The sequence below is a fragment of the Rhinopithecus roxellana genome, chromosome 18 (assembly GCF_007565055.1).
Source record: "Rhinopithecus roxellana isolate Shanxi Qingling chromosome 18, ASM756505v1, whole genome shotgun sequence".
Lineage (NCBI taxonomy): Eukaryota > Metazoa > Chordata > Mammalia > Primates > Cercopithecidae > Rhinopithecus > Rhinopithecus roxellana.
Window position 1 is genome coordinate 71458077 of NC_044566.1, and position 10755 is coordinate 71468831.

Genomic DNA, 10755 nt, shown 5'->3' on the forward strand with positions numbered 1-10755 from the left:
ATGCCCTTCCTGTCCTTCTGCCCTGCCAATTCTGATGTTACTTTATGGTCACAAGGTGGCTTGTACAACTACAGTCAAGTCAGGAGGTGGGGCAAAGAAGTCCTCTCCTTGCTGAGTCCTATCTATTTATTAAGTCAGAGAAAATTCTGTCAAGGAGCTACCCAGAAGAACACCCTTTATATCTCATTGGCCAGAACTAGGTCACATATCAACTGGTCCATGTCAATGTTAGACCAATCATTGGCAAAGGGAAGTGGAATGAGCATGACTGGCCTAATCAGGATTATCCCCCGACACACGCACACACACACACACTGGGCAGGGCACTCCGTCTCCTAGAACAAAGGATCTCCTTTCCCCTCCCACCAACCCGAACAATATGGGGGGTGGGGGGGCTGTTAGCAGCCAAGAGGAAAACAATTATCTTTTGTGTGCACAAAATCAGTGTCAGTCACAGTATCTCAACAGTCATTGATGAATGACACTGAAGAGCCATCAAAACTGGTCTTCCTACCACAAAGCATACATCATGTCACTCTCCATGGTAAAAACTGCAGAGTATCCATATTGTGCCTATGATAGTGGGGAGAGCAGTGACCTTCGCTTGGAATCAGAAGAATGGATTACTTATTAGCTATGTGGGCAAATCAGTTTACTTTCTTGGGCCTCAGTTTTCTCATTGGTAGAAAATGAATGAGTTGGGTTTGCTTCATCCCTTTTGCTTCCAAAACCCTCTGGCTTCCAAGGCTTCCTCAAATCTGGTCAGACATCGACATTTAATCATATTTTCTATTCATGTAATCCTGTCAGGAGTCTCACTTCCTTTCATGTAGTCCCTTCATTGCTCCACAACACAGCATGTTATTCATTCATTGATTCCACAGATGGTCACTGAGTGACTAGAAGTTCTAGACACAGGATGAGAGCAATTCTTTGGGAAATGGAGCAGCAACAATTCAGAGGGACTTGGGGCACTGGAGGACATACAAGAAGCCCCATACTACCTACTTGCAGGTTGCTTCATGAGAGAAAATAACCTATTTTTTTTTTTGAGTCACTATTTTTTTAGTGTCTCAGCCTGTATTATAACATTAAAAAGTCTCTCCTGGTTACTTGTTGTGAGCTTAATTGTGTCCCCTCAAAATTCGTATGTTGAAGCCCTGATCCCCAGTACCTCCAAATGTGACTGTATTTGTTTTGTTTGTTTGTTTGTTTGTTTTTGAGAGGGCGTCTCACTCTGTCACCCAGATTGGAGTGCCGCGGCGCGATCTCGACTCACTGCAACCTCCGCCTCCCAGGTTCAAGCGATTCTCCTGCCTCAGCCTCCCAAGTAGTGAGATTACAAGCACCTGCCACCATGCCTGGCTAATTTTTGTAGTTTAGTAGAGACAGGGGTTTCACCATGTTAGTCAGGCTGGTCTCGAACTCCTCACCTCAGATGATCTGCCTGCCTTGGCCTCCCAAAGTGCTGGGATTACAGGCATGAGCCACTGTGCCCGGACTGTGACTGTATTTGGAAATGAGAGGTCTTAGTCTGCTTGTGCTGCTATAACAGAACACCACAGGCTGGGTAATTTATAAAGAACAGAAATTTATTTCTCACAGTTCAAGAGGCTAGAAGTGCAAGATCCAGGTGCTAGCATTTGGTGTCAAGTGAGGGCTACATCCTCCAGAGGGGAGGAACTCCATGTCCTCACATGACAGAGGGTGGACAAAATACATTAAGCCTTATTTATTTATTTATTTATTTATTTATTGAGACAGAGTCTTTCTCTGTCGCCCAGGCTGGAGTGCAGTGGTGCGATCTCAGCTTATTACAACCTCCATCTCCGGGGTTCAAGCGATTCTTCTGCCTCAGCCTCCCTAGCAGCTGGGATTACAAGTGCCCAGCACCACGCTTAGCTGATTTTTGTACTTTTAGTAGAGACAGGGTTTCACCATGTTGGCCACACTGGTCTCAAACTTCTAACCTCAGGTGATCTGCCTGTCTCGGCCTCCCAAAGTGCTGGGATTACAAGTGTGAGCCACCGCGCCCGGCTGAAGCCTTTTTTATAGGGGCTTTAATCCCATTCATGAAAGGAGGTGCCCTCATGATCTAATCACCTCTTAAAGGCCCCACCCCCAATACTGTCACATTGGCAACACCTGAATTTGGGAGGGGACATCTTCAAACCATAGCATACGATCTTTAAAGAGGTGATAATGAAGTGATTAAGACTGGCCCTAATCTAATCTAACTTGTCTTTATAAGAAGAGGAAATTTGAACACAGGTACAGAGGAAAGACGATGTGAAGACACAGGGAGGAGATGGCCATCTAAAAGCTGAGGAGAAGAGAAAAACATGCCTGCCAACACCCACATCTTGGGTTTTTAGCCTTTAGAACCATGAGTGAATAGATTTCTGTGAAGCCGCTCAATCCATAGTACTTCGTCATGCGGCCCTAGTGAACACCACTCCCGCCTATTTACTTTCTTAATTGTTAAAATTAGAAGTTTATCTTGTAATCAATAACATACTACTTAAATCTTAATTTTATAATGTTTACACTTTTGTTAAAGGTTTACTAAGCGTAGAAAACAGTCTTAAACTTTTTAAGGATTTCCATTGTTAGTGTGATTTTGAAACAAAAGCTAGACAGTCCTTTAGTAGGAGTGATAAAGAAAAGAAAAAATGCAGAGGAGACAAAAATTAACAAAGGGGACCAAATCTACTGATACAGTCCAGAGTTTGTAAAAATCATTAAAAAACCCTCTGGACTAAAGTATGCAATAATTTTGAAAATTTAGATTACATTGACAATGATTTATAAAAAAGTACAAAATTGGACTGAATAGATGTCTAAATGAAAATGACAGATGGGATTTATATCAAAGAATTTCCCTCCCTTAACACATTAAAAGAAAAATCACAAAAACCACCCCCAAAAATTCATTAATAGCACATAGGCAATGATGGAATTGTACCTTAATGAAACACACCTCAAATATTAGTAGCCAAGGAACTTCTGGAGCAGAGTTGGAAAGCACAGAAAGACTAAGCTTCTAATCCTACCCCTGTGCTCCAAAACCATGCTGGTGAGTAGAAAAATCCTAAGAATTCTCATTAACGCCTCTCACTAATACCCACTGGAGAGGAACAAGTTGTGTGGGTGTCTTAATCTTTTTCCTCTTCTGTCTGATGAATAGTAGCAATACAAGTGAACATATCACAAGAAAAAAACCCCCAAATCTGAGACAGTCCTCACATGGGCATTGGGAGTCCTGGTATGAGCATTTTAACAAAATCTCAGAAGAGAGAAAAGGTTCACATATTCTAAAAAATACCACTTAGAACCACAGATAAACTCTTCCTTTCCAACTATCCCTTTTCATATTAAAATATATAGAAAATATGAAATATTCAATCCACAAACTATAACTCGGAGGGGAAAATTTGTTTTTAAATATAGTGGAAAAGGAATTCCAAAAAAGTCATCACATTGTATTAGAGAAAATAGAAGGTCTGGACAGAATTGTTTGTTCAAGATGAAAAGAAACAGCCTTATAACTAGGCAAAGATGCTGCAAGAAGGGGGAAGGAAGAAAGAGAAGGAAGGAAGGAAGGAAGGAGAGAGAGAAAGAGAGAGAGAAAGGAAGGAAGAAAGGAAAGAGAGAGAGAAAGAGAGAAAGAAAGGAAGGAAGGAAAGAAGGAAGGAAAGAAGGAAGGAAGGAAAGAGAGAGAGAAAGAAGAAAGAAAAGAAGGAAGGAAGGAGAAAGAAGAAAGAAAAAAGAGAAAAGAAAAGCAAACAGGCAAATAAGCGCAAGACTGGCAAAGAACTTACAAGAAAACTTTTCTCAAATAAAAGAAGAAAATTCTTCCCAATCTCTTTACACTAGAAAGTAATTTTTTAAAGACCATTATATTTAATAAAATAAGAGCTCAAGAATGATATGATACGGTAAATGCGACAGAGATGATGCTATGGCTTCACCAAATCTTGTGTCGTTTTCTTCTTCCTGGGCACACAGGCATTTTGCATTCCCTTGAACCCTACCATCTGACCCAAAAGTGTATATTCTAGCAATAAATCTAATTGCTAGGTGAACATTCCAGGCCAATTCAAGACAACGCCAGGCCAGCAAGTGTGTGTAAATTCTTTGTGCTGTTATTTCTCCTACCTGGGCAACTTAGAAACCATCAGCTCCATGTGGTATAGCGTTGAGGTTCCATGTGGCATAGCTTTATGATGCAAGTACCCTGGACTCTGTGTTATCTCTTGGAAGCGAGCTGCTCTGGAGAGCTGTCAGCCCTCACCCAGTTGTGCATGAAAACAAACAAACAACAACAACAACAACAAACTCATTGTGATAAGACACTGAAAAGTTGTGGTTAGATTTGTTACTGTAGCATAACCTAATTCATCCTGACTAATATTATGAAACAACAGAATGAAATAAAGGAGTTTGCAGACCTGAGGAAAACAACTGAATGTCCAAACCGTATCATTATATAAGAGATGTAGAGAACTGGTATAATTTTTTCCTTAAATGTTTGGTAGAAATCGCCAGTGAACCTACCCAAGCCTGGTGCTTTCTGTTTTGGAAGGTAATCAATTATTGACTCAATTATTTAATAGATGTAGGCCTATTCAGATCATCCATTTCTTCTTGTGTGGCTTTTGGCAGACTGTGTCTTTCAGGAACTAGTTCATTTTATCTAAATTATCAAATTAGTGGGCATAGAATTATTCATAGTATTCCTTTATTATCCCTTAAATGTCCATGGAATCTGTAGCAATGTCCCCGCTTTCATTTCTGATATTAGTGATTTGTGTCCTCTCTCTTTTTTTATAGTAGTTTAGCTGAAAACTTATCAATCATATTGAACTTTTCAAAAAAACCACGTTTTGGTTTCATTGGTTTTGTCTATTGATTTCCTGTTTTTTATTTCATCGACTTCGGCTCTACTCATTTATTTTCCACTTAATTTGGATTTAATTTGCTTTTTTTTTTTTTTTAAAGTTTCCTAAGTTGGAAGCTTAGATTTTTAAATTTTAGGTATTTTTTCTTTTCTAATATATACATTCAGTGCTATACATTTCTAAGTATTGTTTTTGCCTGTTCCCACAAATTTTGGTAAGTCATGTTTTCATTTTCATTTAAGTCAAAACATTTTAAAATTTCTCTTGAGATTTCATCTTTGACCCATGTGTTATTTAGAAGTGTGTGGTTTAATCTCCTTGTATTTTTGTATTTTCTGGTTATCTTTCCACTAGTGATTTCTAGTTTAATTCTACTGTGGTCTGAGAGCAGACATTGTATAATTTCTGCTCTTCTAAATTTGTGAAGGTGCATTTTATGTCCCAGGATGTGGCATCTTGGTGAACGTTCCACATGAGCTTGAGAAGCATGCATCTTCTGCTGTTGCTGGAGCATAGCATTTATAGATATCCATTATATCCAGGCAACTGGTTGTCTTGTTGAGTTCAGCCACATCCTTACTGACTTTTTGACTGCTGAGTCCGTCCATTTCTGGAAGAGGGATGTTGAAGTCTCCAACCATAATAGTGGATTTATCTAGTTCTTCTTGTAGATCTATCAGTTTTTGCCCCATGTAATTTTTTTATTATTTATTTATTTATTTATTTATTTATTTATTTATTTTTGAGACAGAGTCTGGCTCTTTTGCCCAGACTGGAGTGCAATGGTGCCATCTCAGCTCACTGCAACCTCTGCCTCCCAGGTCCAAGCGATTCTTCTGTATCAGCCTCCCAAGTAGCTGGGATTACAGGCACACCACCATACCTGGCTAATTTTTGTATTTTTAGTAGAGACAGGGTGTCACCATGTTGGCTAGGCTGGTCTTGAACTCCTGACCTCAAGTGATCCACCTGCCTCCCAAAGTGCTGACATTATAGGCGTGAGCCACTGCCCCGGGCCTGCCTCATGTAATTTGATGGTGTCTTTTTAGGTGCATACATGTTAAGGATTACTATGTCTTTTTGGAGAATCAATCCCTTTATTATTGTGTAATGGCTATCTTGATCCCTGAGAGTTTTCCTTGCTTTGAAGTCTGAAATTAACATAACTACTCCTGCATTCTATTGATTAGTGTTAATATGGCGTATGTTTCTTCATCCACTTACTTTTAATTTATATCTGTTTTTATATTTAAAGTGGGTTTCTTGTTTTTTGATTTATGCTGCCTTTTAATTGGTGCATTTAGATCACTGATGCTCAAAGTGACTGTTCATATAGTTGGATTAATATCTACCATATTTGTTACTGTTTTCTATTTGTTCCTTTGTTCTTGTATTCTATTTTTGTCTTCCACTCTTTTCTGCCTGTTGTGGTTTCGGTTGAGCATTTTCTATGGTTCAATTTTCTCTTCTTTCTTAGCACACCAGTTATATTTCTTTGTTTTTTAATTTTCTTTCTTTTTTTTTTAGTGGTCGTCTTAGATTTTGCAATATACATTTGTGACTAAATTTAAGCTGACTTGCAAATAATACTACACTACTTCCTGTGTAATGAGAATATCTTATAAAAATAATCTTTTTTTTTGAGACGGAGTCTCCCTCTGTCGCCAGGCTGGAGTGCAGTGGCACGATCTCGGTTCACTGCAACCTCCGCCTCCCAGGTTCAAGCCATTCTCCTGCCTCAGCCTCCTGAGTAGCTGGGACGACAGGCACACGCTACCACACTTGGCTAATTTTTGTATTTTTAGTAGAGATGGGATTTCGCCATGTTGACCAGGCTGTAAAAGTAAAATAATATTAGTTCCTCCTTCTCACCCCTTGTATCATTCCTGTCATTCATTTCACTTACATGTAAGCAACACAAGCATATAAATATGATATACACAAAAGCATACACAACCAAATACATTGTTAGTGCTTTGAACAAGCTTATCTGTTAGATCAATTAATAATAAGAAAAATATGAAGATAAAAGAAAAATTTATCTTCATTTATTTCTTCTTTGATGCTCTTCCTTCTTTATGTAGATCCTAGTTTTTGACTTACGTTATTTTTCTTTCTCTAAAGAACTTCTCTAAACATTTCTGGTAAGGGATGTTTACTGGCAACAAATGTCCTCAATTTTCATTTGTATGAGATGCCTTTATTACTCCCGCACTTTTGAAGGATAATTTTGCTCAGTACAGACTTCTAGGTTGGTGTTTTTTTCTCGCATACTTTTAATATTTCACTCCACTTTTTTCTTATTTGCATGGCTTCTGAGGAGACGTCAGATAAAATATTTGCTCCTCTATAGGTAAGGTATTTTTTTCCTCTTGATTCTTTGGGAAATTTTAAAAATCTGCGATTTTCTGTAGTTTGAAAATGATGTGCCTATGTGTTGGTTTTTTTCTTTGTTTGTTTTGGCATTTATCCTGCTTGGTGTTCTTTGAGTTTCCTGGACCTGTGGATTAGTGTCTCACATTAATTTGGGGGAAATTCTCAGTCATTGTTTCAAATACTTCTGCTCCTTTCTATCTCCCTTGTCCTCTTGTATTCCTGTTAAGCGTATTTGCACCTTTTGTAGTTGTTCCACAATCCTCGATTATTCTGTTCTGGTTTATTTTCCAGTCTTTGTTCTCTTTGCTTTTCAGTTTGGGAGGATTCTACTGACATATCCCAAAGCTCAGAGATTCTTTCCTTAGCTGTGTCTACTAAGAAGTCCCTCAGAGGCCTTCTTCACTTTTGTTGCAGTGCTCTGGATCTCTAGCGTCTCGTTTTGGTTCTTCCATAAGATTTCCATCTCTTGGGAGGCCAAGGTGGGGAGATCATCTGAGGTCAGGAGTTCAAAATCAGCCTGGCCAACATGGCAAAACCCCGTCTTGATTAAAAATACAAAAGAAGTTAGCCAGATGTGGTGGCAGGCACCTGTAATCCTGGTTACTTAAGAGGCTGAGGCAGCAAAATCACTTGAACCTGTGAGGCAGAGGTTGCAGTGAGCTGAGATCGCACCACTGCACTCCAGCCTGGGCAACAGAGCGAGACTCAGTCTCAAAAAAAAAAAAAATTTCCTTCTCTCTGCTCATGCTGCTTGTCTGTTCTTGCATGCTGTCTGCTTCATCCATTAGCGTCCACAGCATATTAATCAGTCACTTCAACCTCCACCTTCCAGGTTCAAGTGATTCTCCTGCCTCAGCCTCCCAAGTAGCCAGGATTACAGGCACCTGCCATCATGCCTGGCTAATTTTTGTATTTTTTTAGTGGAGGCGGGGTTTCATCATGTTGGCCAGGCTGGTCTCAAACTCCTGACCTCGTGATCTGCCCGCCTCAGCCTCCCAAAGTGCTGGGATAACAGGCGTAAGCCACCATGCTGGGATATTAATCATAGTTTTAAAAAAGTCCTTGTCTGATAATTCCAATATCCCTACCACTTCTGCTTCTGAAGTTCGCTCTGTCTCTTCACACTGTGTTTTTTATCTTTTAGTATGCCTTGTAACTTTTTGCTAAAAGCCATACACGATGTGCTGGGTAAAAGGACCTGCTGTAAATAGGCCTTTAGTGATGTGGAGGTAAGGTGTAGGGGGAGGAGAAGTACCCTATAGACCTGTGATTAGGCCTCAGTCTTTTTTTTTTTTTTCAGACAGAATCTCGCTCTGTCTCCAGACTGGAGTACAGTGGCGCAATCTTGGCTCACTGCAACCTCCGCCTCCCGGGTTCAAGCAATTCCCCTGCCTCAGCCTCCTGAGTAGCTGGGACTACAGGCGTGCACCACCACATCCAGCTAATTTTTGTATTTTTCGTAGAGACCGGGTTTCACCATGTTGGCCAGGATGGTCTTGATCTCCTGACCTTGTGATCTACCCACCTTGGTGTCCCAAAGTGCTGGGATTACAGGCGTGAGCCACCATGCCCTTCCAGGCCTCAGTCTTCTAGTGAGCCTGTGTCTCTGGACTGTGCCTTTCACAAGTGCTTCTTAGTTTTTTCCTCCCCTTTTAGGTGGGAAAGGATGGCTAGGGTGAGCTGGAGCTGGATATTTCCTTTCTCCCAGGTCACTTAGGCTGCAATTAAACCCTAGCAAGTTAGGCTCTGGTTGACCAGTTTCTCCTTAAGGCAAACCTCGTTAAGAAGAATGGAGTGCTCGGTATTTCAAAATACAGGTCCCCTCTCCCTGCTGGATCGTGCCACTGCACTCCAGCCTAGCGACAGAGCAAGACTCCATCTCAAAAAAAAAAAAAAAAAAGTCTAGTAAAAAAGTTTTTTTAGCCTGTTTTTTTAAGTCAACGTACAGTTTCTCAATTCACTATTTTAAGGGTATTACGAACTTGACTCTCCACTATTTGTAGAATTCACAGAAATCTGAGGCACAATTTGTTCAGTATTTCTCAGGGTCTGTCAAAGAATTGCAAAATTATTACTATCATAAGTTAAAACGTTACAAAATATCATTATGTGTTAAAAGAAAATTAGAGGGCATACGTGGGAAGTAACACAAATGAAAAGAGGAAGACATAAACCTAAAAGTGGTGAGTCATCTAGCAACATAAAAACTGCACCATAGTCTCACTATGCATAGAATGCACATACTGTAACACTCAACTGTCATTCATAGCCTTTTTCCACCAACTTTTTTGAATTCGATTGCATGAGCAACAGTTACTCACCTTCTCACTCATCTTGGGAATTTTCTTTTTTTTCTTTCTTTACATTTTTATTGACAAATAAAAATTGTACGTATTTATTAAGTACAACATGAGCTTTTCAAATACATACCCCTTGTAAAATGGTTAGATTACGCTAATTAACATATATATTCCCTCACATACTTACCATTTGTTTACGGTGAGAACTTTTAAACCCTACTCTCTCAGCAAGTGTCAAGCATACCCTGCATTGTTATTAAGTATAGACACCATGTTGTACATTAGAGCTCTTGCACATGGTCCTCTGCCTAACTTCTTGAGAATTATCCTTATGGAGATGTCTTCATTTCATAAAAACCCTTTCTAAATTTTCCTTTATGTTTTTGTTTATAAAATTAGAAGAATATAAAAGAATTTTTAATTCCTGAGACCAACGTAGGCTTCAGATTCTCCGTAAGAGCTCTGAGGAGTCTTTGATGCCAAGTGGAGACCAAAATAACCAGGTAAACGAGGTGGCAGAGGAAGTGGGGCTGGCTGGGATTTAGATCTTATGGGATTCCGGAAAACCTGCACATGTGGCTTCCCAAAGGGGAGCCTGGATGACCTCGGCACCTAGAGCCACGCAGTGAGGAAGCTTAGGATCCCATCTCCATCTCCATCACTGGCCAGCTGGGTTATCTCGGCAAGAGACACAACTGCATGAGCTTCAGTCTCCTCATTTAAAACACAGGGATAAAAACAGTGCGTCTCTCACAGGGTGACAGGAAGAAAAAGGCATACAGGTGCTCAATGCGATGAGCAAGTTGTAAATGGATGGTACTTATAGTCATTAGGAGGTTCCCTTTAAAATGCTGCATCTGTCAACTCACTGCTTGTATCTCTTCATGGTTTAAATTTTCAAAACTGAATATTGCTGGTTCAGTCAAGTCTGTGAATTGGTTTGTCCTAGGTGGGATGAGGTGTGTCTGTGTGTGTGTGTGTGTGTGTACACACTCAGAGGGGTATACCAGAATATCAGATATCTGAACATGAGCTCTAGTATCAAATAGCAAATCGTTAAAAAACATGGCCAAAATATAAAATCTTCTGATTGGCAAGAAGACAACTGTGGTGCGCATGTTGCTGCCTGTATGTGCTGTTTCTCCCTCTTTGTTCAGGGCCATTGAGAGGCATAAAGC